Raw genomic sequence first — 12350 nt, forward strand, 5'->3', positions numbered from 1 at the left:
TTTCATGTTTCTTGGGCTCACTACCCCATTATAGTGTAAGCCCTTCGATGGTGGAGCTTATTCTGTCTGTTTGTTTACTGTTGGATCATCTATTGGGGGACCTGCCCCGATAATCACGTAGGTTCTTTTCTATTTTCCTAAGCGTCGGCTGGCTTGAGAAATAAAGGGACAGAGTACAAAAGAGAGAAATTTTAAAGCTGGGCGTCCGGGGGAGACATCACACGTTGGTAGGATCCGTGTGCCCCACAAGCCACAAAAACCAGCAAGTTTTTATTAGGGAGTTTCAAAAGGGGAGGGAGTGTGCGAATAGGTGTGGATGACAGACATCAAGTACTTAACAGGGTAATAGAATATCACCAGGCAAGTGGAGGCAGGGAGAGATCACAGGACCACAGGACCAAGGCGAAATTAAAATTGCTAATGAAGTTTTGGGCACCATTGTCATTGATAACATCAGGAGACGAGGTTTTGAGATCAACCAGTCTTACCAAAATTTATTAGGTGGGAATTTCCTCTTCCTAATAAGCCTGGGAGCGCTATGGGAGACTGGAGTTTATTTCACCCCTGCAGTCTCAACCATAAGAGACAGGTACGCCCCGGGGGGGCCAGTTCAGAGACCTACCCCTAAGTGCCCATTCTCTTTCTCAGGGATATCCCATGCTGAGAAAAAGAATTCAGCGATATTTCTCCCATTTGCTTTTGAAAGAAGAGAAATATGGCTCTGTTCTGCCCGGCTCATTGGCGGTCAGAGTTTAAGGTTATCTCTCTTATTCCCTGAACAATTGCTGTTATCCTGTTCTTTTTTCAGGGTGCCCACATTTCATATTGCTCAAACACACATGCTGTACAAATTTTGTAGTTAACGCAATTATTACAGGGTCCTGGAATGATATACATCCTCCTCAACTGACAGGATTAAGATATTAAAGATAGGCATAGGAAATTACAAGGGTATTGATTGGGGAAGTGATAAGTGTCCATGAAATCTTTACAATTTATGTTTAAAGATTGCAGTAAAGACAGGCATAAGAAATTACAAAAGTATTAATTTGGGGAACTAATAAATGTCCATAAAATCTTCATAATCCACGTTCTTCCGTCATGGCTTCAGCTGGTCCCTCCGTTTGGGGTCCTTGACTTCCCGCAACATCACCAGCACCTAGAACGCTGCCTGGCACATAGTAGGTACCCAATAAATATTTCCTGTATGTTGGATGAATGAATTGCCTCTCTCCTCTCTTGTCTCCAAAGTTGGTATCCACCACTACCCTGTGAAAAGAGCAGAGGTGACTGCATTTTAGAGGCCTTGCAGAGGACTTATTAAACACTTACTGTGGGACTCTATCCTCATAACTTTTTAATTTACTTATTTATATTTTTAAAATCAACAAGTAAAGATATATATATTTATGATGTACAAAATGATGTTTTGTTCTATGTGTACATTGTGGGAAGGCTAAATCAAGCTAATTAACATATCCATTACATCACATACTTATCTTTTTCTTTTTGTGGCAAGAACATTTAAAATCCACTCTCAGCAATTTTCAAGTATTCAATAACGTTGTTATTAACTATAGTCACCATGTTGGACATAGCAAAATTTCTGAATCGGTAGGCCTGAGAAGAACAGAATTTGCCTCTAATTGATTCCCTGGAGATGGGGATTTAATGCTTAATTTAAGGGATTAAACATTGTATTCTATCAATTGAACTCACGATGAAACTATTATAGGTGTCTAAGAAAGCTGTTTCTAATGTCCACAGAAGCAAAATGACTCATCTAAGATTCTCCAGGTAGTTAGTGACCAGTTCTAGTTCTGTTTGAAATTCGTACTCAGGTCCCCTGACTTCCAGTCAGTGATATTCCGACCATGGCATCCTGACTACTAACCCTTGCTAACAAAATTTGAAGTAGGTCACCTCTGACCTTTGTTTATGTTTAGAAAAGTTGTTGTGCTCGAGGCCTTCTATCAAGTACCCGCTGCGCTGGGTTTAGTAAAATACATAAGCTACTCCCCATTTTTGTTGTTGTTTTTGCTTTTGCTTTTTAAAGTTTTTATTACAGTATAACATCCACTCCGAAAAGTGCACAAATCCTCCATAAACTCCGACCCAGAGGCAAGACAAGCCAGCCCTTCCCACGCTCCTGTCCCATCCACCGGCCCTGCCAAGGGTAACCACGTGCTGGGAGATTTGCAGCACAACGTAAAGGAGAGGGATTAGCGAGCACCTTGTTCCAGCAAAAAACTGGAGCAAGCCTAAAACTTCCTGGGAGTTAAGTGTAAATTTAAGCCAGGTATTCTAGTAATGTTGAGTTCAACAGGATTGCCATTATTTTAACTAGAATTCAGTTAAGAGCAGGACGCCATCGCCGTCTTCCGCCTTAGTCACTCGGCCCTGGGCTGGCTCACGCCCGCCCCGCCCCCGCCCCGCCCCCCCCACGCCCCCGCTCCCCCCACCCCGACCCGCCCTCCCTCGCCCGCAGCCCTCCCCGCGCAGCCTGGGAACGACTTGGCGTTCACTCGGGAGACGCCGCTCTGTGGCCCGGACAACCGGTCCTATGCAGTGCTTCAACCCCGGGTCGCCGTCCGAGGCAGTTCGCGGAGTGGTGGCTTACCTTTGAACCCAGGAATGCCCATATCTTGAGAAAAAGGGAAACAAGGGGGTGGGGACCTGGGGGGGGGGTGGTGGGCGGTCGGTGGACGGGGAACTAATAGCGTTTAGGTAGAAACAGAAGTGAATTCTGAGCACAAGTTAAACTAAGCCAGTCAGGATGGCCGAGCGGTCTAAGGCGCTGCGTTCAGGTCGCAGTCTCCCCTGGAGGCGTGGGTTCGAATCCCACTCCTGACAGTTGTTGTTTTTAGTATTTAGACACAAATCGAGTTTAAGTTTACGCTACGTTTTCCTACCTGCTCTTTGTGACAGGGCCTTCTCTCTTTTTAAAAAATAAATTTTCCGAGTTCCAGAATAAAACCACTCTTTGTTTTTATTACCCACTCCAAGGACAGCAAAAAGTACTCTGTACTCCGAAAATAATTTCAGAACCTACTGGTGTTTTGAAATCTCACCTCCTTTCTCCGTTTCTCCTCTGTCTCTAGTTGTCTTTCCCTCTCCCTCCTTCACAGGCAGAGTTGAATGAATGTTACTCTTCAGTTCATGGCTCATTACATTACTGCAGGGCTCCTCTTTATTTAGTTATAGGTATCTTTTTAATTCCCTTTCCTCAGTCTCATTCCCGACCTCATCCTGACTCCGCGTAAGAAATCACTGCAAGAGTTCCGGTCTGGCAGAGAGCGCGGAGAGACGCAGAGCGCGGCCCGCTCCTTCAGGGCCCTTCAGGCCCTCCGGCCCCGGGTCGGCGGGTGAGCTAGGGGGGGCCGCGCCCTCTGCCCTGCAGATACCGGAGGCCTCTGCTGTGGCTGCCCACTGGCTGGGCCCAGGCCTTGAAGCGGTGGCGAACCTCTCTTCCCTACCCTACCTCGGTGACTGATGGCGGCGGCGGCCTCTCCCAGCCCGCACCCCGCCGGCCGTCGGGTCTCCCGGCCCAAGCCTGCCGGGCCTGGACGAAACCCCCGCCGAGCAGCCTGGACGCAGCGCCTTTGGGTGGCGGCGGGAGTGGCGGGCCGGGAAGCATGGCGGCCCCTCGAACGCCGCGCGGCGGAGGGCGTTAGGGCATGCAGGGCCCGGCAAGGCGGCCTAGGGACACAGGCAGGCTCGGCCGCCTCTTCAAGCCACGGAGCCGCCAGATCTGGGTCCCGGGTGATCACTCTGTCGCCATTGGGCGAGACCTACCTAGTCTAACGACAACGGACAAAGGCCTTAACGGGCCTGGGAGGTGAGCGAAGTCCCGAACGACGACGGGTGGAACGGTTAGCGGCGATCGGGCGGTTGGTCTTCGTACTACCAGACCTTGCTGTCGGAAGACAGAAATGGTAGAATGACAGGCCACGTTTGGCCCGTTGGAAATGCCCACCATCCTCTGGGAAGATTCACTGGCCGTTTACGGAAGGCCTGTGTATATAATATGAAAAAGCTGCTCTCAGCTCCACCCCAACCTTTTAATAGAAAACATTTGTCACATGTAGCCCTTCTAGATGGAAAGAGGTTGCCGACGTATGATAGAGTTAGAAAGTCACACATCTTGTAAATTCTCATTTGTTTAAAAGAAATCATAGAAAATACATGTCTTCTGGAGTTGACTTTTGGAAACTGAGTTGTTAGACGGCCTCTAGAAGCGATACGTTCACGTTTGTTCAGTGGGTTAGATGACATGGAGCTCGAAGACCTGAGAAGGAAGAAAAGAAGGTTCTATGCTAGACTGGTTATATTTAGAAGACATTTTCATATTCTATCCATTGTTTTGTGTGCATTTGCTTCCTCACTACTATGTATATAGTTGACAATGCTAAGCTTTTTTGAAATGTCTATTCTTTTTAGATATTCTGAAGTGTCTGATATATGTTAAAATTAGAGGTAGTAAAATCACATTTTGTAAATATCTTTTTGTTACAATTCATAGAAATGTTGTTTGGGGGGAATGGCCAAATCACCTGTTGAGTAATACTCATTGTGTTTGCGCAGTGGTTTGGGGGAGGAGAGAGGAGGGGGAGGTGCAGAGAGCCCTATGCCATCCTGCTTACAGCGACGCAAGATGAATCACTATGTCTGTGCATTTTGTTTTATCTATGTATATAGTGTACATAAAGGACAAATGAGTCCTAATTTACAACATCTAGTCTTTCTGGATGTTAAAGAGGTTGCCAGTGTATAACAAAACTAGAGTTAGTAAACCAATATATTTTGTACATTTTGTTCTACAAGTTCTAGGAAAGATTGTCTTCTGAAAATTTGAGCATTCTTGCCCACTGGGTTGATGGAGATGGGAAGGGTTCTAGGCCAGAATGTTCACATTTGGAAGACTCTTTCAAATTATAACTGTTGTTACATGTTTGCAGTTTATTCAAGACTGCTGTGTACATAGTGGACAAATTAACTCCTTACTTGAAACATTTAGTCTATCCAGATGTTTAGAAGTGCCCGATGTGTATTAAATGTAGAGGTAGTAAAATACCACTTTGTAAATATCTTTTTGCTAAAATTCATAGGAAATACTTTTGGGAGTTGAATTGTGAAGCCACCTTTGTGAGCAGTATATTACTGTGTATACTTGCTCAATGGTTTGGAGGAGGTGGGAGGGAAGAAATTGCAAAAGATAATATGCTAGTGTGTTCATACTTGGACATTTTCAGACACCATTTTTCTGTAAGTTTTGTGCATTTTGTTTTGCTCTGTATATAGTGTATATAATGGACAAATAGTCCTAATTTTTTAACATCTAGAGGTTGCCAGTGTATGACAAAGTAGTAAAATTAGCATATTTTGTATGCTTTGTGTTGAAATTCATAGGAAAACTTGTCTTCTGTAATTGACTTTTGCATAGGAATTTTTTCAACCATCTCTAAGCATTACACATGCATGTACTTGTCCACTGAATTGAAGGCAGAGAAGGAAGAGAAAAGGGAATGATTCAAGGCCAAAATGGTCACATTTAGAAGATACCTTAGATGATAACCATTGTTATGTGTGTGCAGTTTTATTTAACAGTGCCGTGTACGTGGTGGACAAGGTATGAAATATCTAGTCTTTAGATATTTGGAAGTGCTTGATGTATTTTAAAGTAGTAGTAGAATAACACTTTTTGTAAATAGCTTTTAAAAACTAATGGGAAATGCTGTTTGGAAGTGGATTTGTTGAACCACCTGGGAGGTGAGAGGGAAAAAATTGCAAAAGGTGTTTTGCCATTGTTTATTAGAAAATTTCAGCTTAATCCATTGCCTATATGTTACATGCATTTCATTTAACTTTGCTATACTGTATATATTGGGTATATACTGGACAAATGAGTCCTGATTTTATAATATCTAGTCTGTAGCTATTAAAGAGGTTGCCAGTGTATGACAAAAGTAGTTAGTAAACTAACGCATTTTGTACACTTTGTTAAAATTCATAGGGAGGCTGTCTTCTGAAAAGGACTTTTTGGAAGTGAAATGATAACATCAGCTCGAAGTGACACATGTGCCTATAACCACCAGGTTGGTGGTGGAGAGGAGTTGGAAGGAATGAAGGGTTCTAGACCAGAATGTTCCTATTTAGAAGACACTTTTCAGATATAACCACTGTTACATGTGTGTAGTTTATTTGACAGTGCTATGTATATAGTGGACACACTTAAGTCCTTATTTGAAATATCTAGTCTTTCTAGATGTTTAGAAGTGCTCAAAGTATGTTAAAAGTAGAGGTAGTAAGTAACACATTTTGTATTTATCCTTTTGATATGAAATATTGTCTTGGAAATTGATCAATTCTCTGAGAAGTACACGTTATGATATTTGTACTGGTTCGGGGGAAGGAGGAGCACAAAGTTCAAAGGGCTTTCTACCAGTGTCCAGTGTGTTTATGATGAGGCACATTGACCATTGTCCCTTATGTCTTCATTTTCGTTTACTGTGCTATGTATATAAGCAGACATAGGAGTCCTAATTTACATCTAGTCGATGTTAAAGAGGTTGCCAGTGTATGGCAAAAGTAGAGTTAGTAAACTAATACATTGAGTATACTTTGTGTTAAAATTCATGAGGAACACTTCTTAAAAACAGAAGTAAAATTGTTAAACCCCACCCCCCCAAGCATTACAGATGGCTTATAGCTGTCAACGGGGTTGGTAGAGGTCAGAAAGGGAAGTGTTCTAGGCCAGAATGTTCCTATTTAGAAGACACTCAAATTATAGTCTATGTTATGTATATACGCCATTTATTCAATACTACTGTGTATATAATGGAAAACTTAAGTGCAGTTTGAAACATCTAGTCTTTCTAGGTGTTTAAAAGTGCACAACGGTCAGGTGCGGTGGCTCACTCCTGTAATCCTGGCACTTTGGGAGGCCGAGGTGGGCGGATCACGAAGTCAAGGGATCGAGACCATCTTGGCCAACATGGTGAAACCCCATCTCTACAAAAAATACAAAAATTAGCTGGTCGTGGTGGCACGTGCCTGTAGTCCCAGCTACTCGGGAGGCTGAGGCAGGAGAATTGCTTGAGCCCGGGAGACAGAGGTTGCAGTGAGCCGAGACCACACCACTGCACTCCAGCATGGCGACAGAGCAAGACTCCATCTCAAAAAAAAAAAAAAAAATCCACAACATAGGTTAAAAATAGAGGGCTAAAGTAACACCCCTGTAAGCATTTGTTTTCAGTACTTCCTAGGAGTGGTTGCATCTGGGAATGGAATTGTTAAAACTTGATGCTTAGGAGCGTATGCTGACTATTCACTGCGTGGTGGGGTGGGGAGGAGGAGGAGGTATGCAGGGAGAAGGGTTCTGTGCCCCTGAGTTAGATTAGTTCAGATGGTCTAACCATTGTTCTATATATGCATTTTATTGTGTTAATATTGTGTATTAAAGGATAAACAAGTCTTAATGCTCAAAGTATGTTAAAAATAGGTGTAGTGAATCAGTCCCTTTGTGAATGTCCTATTGTTAGTTTTTAGGAAGGCCTGTCTTTTGGGAGTGACCTTTATTAGTCCACTTCTTGGAGCTAGACGTCCTATACTTAGTCACTGGGGATGGTGGAAGAGGGAGAAGAGGAACGGTGAAGGGAAGGGCTCTTTGCTAGTATCTCCATTTCTAGAAGATGGTTTTAGATGATAACCACAGGTCTATATGAGCATTTTTAGTAAAGTGCCTGTGTTTATCGTGGACAAAGTTTATTATTTTGCAACATCTAAACTTTATGAATGTCTGAGGTGACAATGTATGATAAAAACTAGAGCTAGTGGGCCAGGCGCGGTGGCTCACGCCTGTAATCCCAACACTTTGGGAGGCTGAGGCAGGCGGATCACAAGGTCAAGAGATCGAGACCATCCTGGTCAACATGGTGAAACCCCATCTCTACTAAAAATATAAATATTAGCTGAGCGTGGTGGCGCGTGCCTGTAGTCCCAGCTACTCAGGAGGCGGAGGCAGGAGAATCACTTGAACCTGGGAGGCGGAGGTTGCAGTGAGCCAATATTGCGCCACTGCACTCCAGCCTCGGCAACAGACTCCATCTCAAAAAAAACAAAAAACAAAACAAAAAAAAACTAGAGCTAGTGAATTAGCCAATTTGTAAATACCTTTGTTATAATTGATAGAAAAGATGCATCTTGGACATGGAATTGTTAAACCGCCTCTGAGCAGTATATGTCAGGTTGGCAGCAGAGGGGCAGAAGGAGGTATACAGGGAGAGATGTATGCAGATGTGTCCATATGTGTCCATATTTACATTTTGATGATAGCCATTGATGTATGCATCTCTTTTGGCTGTACTATAGGAATATATTAAGTAATTCAATGGAAATATACCTTGCTAATATTATAATGGTATAGCTCTGCTAATGAATTCTCTTAGAAATGTTATACTTAGTGTATTCTGTTGCTGTATGTTTCATTTTAAATTGAGCTTTAAGGGAATGCAGCATTTAAATCAGAACTCTGCCAATGCTTTTATCTAGAGGCGTGTTGTCGTTTTTGTCTTCTATGAAATTTTTGTCCCAAGAAAGGTAGGACTACAGTTTTTTTTTTAACAGATTAAGTTGGTGTAGTGTATTCTTGTTTATCAAAATACTCATAAAGCTTTGGGATTTTGAATTGGTAAATATTCATGATGTGTGAAAAACCATGATACATACTGTACAGTCTCAGTCCCATAAGATGGGATGTTGTGCCTACACACACACAGGACCTAGAAGAACATGTCAAACTATAAACTGCTTGTGATTGTGAATGACTTTGTTCTTTGCTTCTTGTGATTTTCAGTTTCCTATAATGCACATATTAACATATTAACTTTTTAAAATAAAGGTTATTTTAAAAGCCTGTTTAAAAAAAAAGAAATCACTGGAAAAGGCCTCCTTTTCTTTCTATATGCTTTTATAGAACAAGTATGATTGGTTTGGGTGAATGTGTTTTTAATTTATGTAAGTGGTACTGCGTCATAGATCTCTTTCTTATTCCATTGGTACCGCAGTTTTGAGTTATGTTGCTGTGTGCACATCTAAACCAATTATTTTCATTGCCACATAGAGGTCTGCAATGTGAAGTCACCTACTCTTTCACTTTGCCACTACAAATAAGGGTTCCATCAATGAACATCTTCCTATATTTCAATTATGAGGCTGCGTAAGATTTTCCTTGAGATACAGCAGGAACACATTGCAGGTCATGAGATCTGACAATCTACTAATTTTGCAGTTCAGAACAGGACCTAGGACCCAGGGAGCATGATGTATACACACAGAAGTTCATGTTTAATGACATCTCCAGAAATATTCCTCAAATTGAAGTTTCCTAATGTCTAGCCTGATCATCTTGAGCATTAATAGCTACTGTTAGAAACATGAATAGGCAATGTTTCTATTTTGAGCTCATAATTTACTGCAAAGCCTCAATTAATCAAAAACCTCAGATGACTGGAATTTTCTCTTCATTATTCCTTTTTAAAAAAGAAATTCAATCTAATTACCGAGTTACCAAAGCAGAATATAGAGTGAATCTGTTTTATGATCATTGATATTCAAAATTTTTCTGCCCTCTTTCTCTCCTAAAACCCTCAAACTTCACAAAAAGATTCAAGCATGCACTAAAAGAAAAATGAATTGATATGCGTTAGAAAGATCATCATCAGCAAGGCTAGAAAAGAACAAAGTTCCCCCTTATTGCCCAAGTATTCGCTCCACATATTCACTCCATTTCTGCCTACCCTGACATTCTGATCAAACATGGCTTTGAATTCCTCCTTCAGAGGTGGCAACATAAGAGAAAGGAGGAAATGGCAAATAGGTGTACCCCCTAGGGTAGCAGAAAAAACACTTAAAGGTGCTTGGAAGGCCAGCAGATTAGTCGAATTCAATTCAGGCTGCCTAGGCCCATCTCTGGACGCTGCCACTTGCCAGCTACTTACCTTCCAGGAAAGTGACTTTGCATCCTTGTGCTTCAGTGCCCTTTTCTTTAAAATGGAAGAAATAACTGCACCTTTCCTCATAACTATGCAGTAAGGATTACATGACTTGGAATATGTAAAAAGCTTAGAAGAGTGTCTGGCAAACAACAAATGCCTGATACATTGTATTTTTTTTTCATAATTGAGTACTTGCTTGTATTAGGGTCCTTCAGAAATACCTAACTAATAGTCTATCTATCTATTAACTATGTATGTATGTATGTATGTATCTATCTATCTATCTATGCCTGTCTATCGAGAGAGAGACAGTAATTTATGATAAGGAATTGGTTCACACAATTATGGAGGAGGCTGAGAAGTCCCACAATCTGCCATCTGCTAGCTGGAGCCCCAAAAAAGCAGGTAGTATAATTCAGTCTGGGTCTCAATCAGGCCTGAAAGCCTCGGGAGTCAACGATGTAAATCCCAGTCCAAGAGCAAGAGGAAAAAAAATGAGATGTAAAGCAGTGGGGTAGGGGGAGAAGAGGTGAATTCCTCCTTCCTCAACCTTTGTTCTATTAAGGCCCTTAACAAATGGGAGGGATCATACCCGGGAGGGCAATTTGCTTTACTGAGTCCCTGATTCAAATGATAATCTCATCCAGAAACATCCTGAGATAAGGTCTCACTCTGTCACTTAGGCTAGAGTGCAGTGGCACAACCAGGGCTCGCTGCAGCCTCGATCTTCTGGGCTCAAGCATTCCTCCCACCCCAGTCTCATGAGTAGCTGGGACTACAGGTGCGTACCACCACACCTGGCTAATATTTAATTTTTTTTTTTTTTTTTTTTGTAGCGACATGAGGGCCTCACTATGTTGGCCAGGCTGGTCTCAAACTCCTGGGCTCAAGCGATCCTCCTACCTCAGCCTCCCAAAGTGCTGGGAGTACGGGCATGAGCCACCAAACCCAGCCAGAAACAATGTGTAATCTGAGTATCTAATGAACCACTCTAATTGACACATAATATTAATCATCACACTGCTGTTGGCCAGGCCCCGTGCTGGTCTCTGGAGATACAGCAGTGAAGAGGACACGCACAGCCCTTGCCTTGAGAAGTAAACAGGCTGGCTCAGACAGATATGAAGCAAGCAGATGAGCATTGCTACTTAGAATGCAATGGGAAACACAGTCCCTTCTAGCTCCACCTGCCCATAGGAGAACCTCAGCAGCTGAGCTAGAGGCCCTACTTAATCCACAACTTGTAAATTCAAATGCTATCCAAACTGCTTTGGTACGGCATTGTCTTTTTAAAAGAAAGCATGAAACACTTGACACTTATCAACTGCCAAGTCAAATGTTCTCCAGCTATCTCCAGATAAAAAACAGTTTTAAGACTTGCACATACCCTCACCTAACTGCTTTCCACTTATCTGAACTGAGCATTCTCTTCCTCACCTTTAGTTACACACTGTTCCCTTTGCCCAGGGCATCTATTCTACTACTTCTCCCACGTCTATCCTCTTTCCTTGACAAGTTCTTTGTCTTCCTCGTGGCTCGGTGTGGGTATCACTTCTTCCATGAAGTCTTCCTTCCACCTTCGCCCAATCAGGGTTTTTGTTTGTCTGTTTTTCTGTTTTGTTTTGTTTTTTTCAGCCTCAACCTCCTGAGCTCAAGAGATCCTTCCGCCTCAGCCTCCCGAGTAGCTACGGCTACAGGTACACACCATTATGCCAGGCTAATTTATTTTATGTAGAGATGTGGTCTCGCTATGGACTATGTTGCCCAAGCTGGTCTTGCGCTCCTGGCTTCAAGTGATCCTCCTACCTTAGCATCCCAAAGTGCTGAGATTACAGAGGTGATCCCCACTGCACCCAGCCCCACACAGACAGGTTTGTTTTCAAATGAGGCTGCAGGCCTGCGCAGTGACCCATGCCTGTAATCCCAACACTTTGGAACACCTAGGCCAGAGTATGTCTGGAGCCCAGGAGTTGGAGAACAGCCTGGACAATATTATGAAACCCTGTCTCTACAAACAAAACACAAAAATCACCTGGACATGGTGGCAGACACGTAGTGGCACACACTGTTAGGCCTAGCTACTCAGGAGGCTGAAGCAGGAGGATTGCTTGAGCCCAGAAGTTCAAGACTGCAGTGAGTTAGGATTGTGCTATTGCACCCCAGCCTGGGCAACCGAGCCAGACTCTGTCCCTAAAAAAAATAAATAAATAAGCAAATGTGGGGCCAAGTGTGGTGGCTCACACCTGTAATCCCAGCACTTTGGGAGGCCGAGGCAGGTGGATCACTTGAGGTCAGAAATTAGAGACAAGCCTGGCCAACATGGTGAAGCCCGTCTCTACTAAACATACGAAAAGT

At 42.9% G+C, this 12350-nt stretch overlaps 1 long non-coding RNA gene across 1 annotated transcript; it reads right to left on the reverse strand.

Annotated features, from left to right (window-relative positions):
- Window positions 1-185: 185 nt before the first annotated feature.
- On the reverse strand, window positions 186-8913 carry LOC129060171 (uncharacterized). Its single transcript, XR_008526656.2, has 2 exons — window positions 3072-8913; window positions 186-1269 (listed from the first exon to the last, which is right to left on the reverse strand). It is a non-coding gene; the product is annotated as an uncharacterized LOC129060171 (long non-coding RNA).
- Between the last annotated feature and the right edge of the window lie 3437 nt (window positions 8914-12350).

This window comes from Pongo abelii, chromosome 5, assembly GCF_028885655.2.
Source record: "Pongo abelii isolate AG06213 chromosome 5, NHGRI_mPonAbe1-v2.0_pri, whole genome shotgun sequence".
Lineage (NCBI taxonomy): Eukaryota > Metazoa > Chordata > Mammalia > Primates > Hominidae > Pongo > Pongo abelii.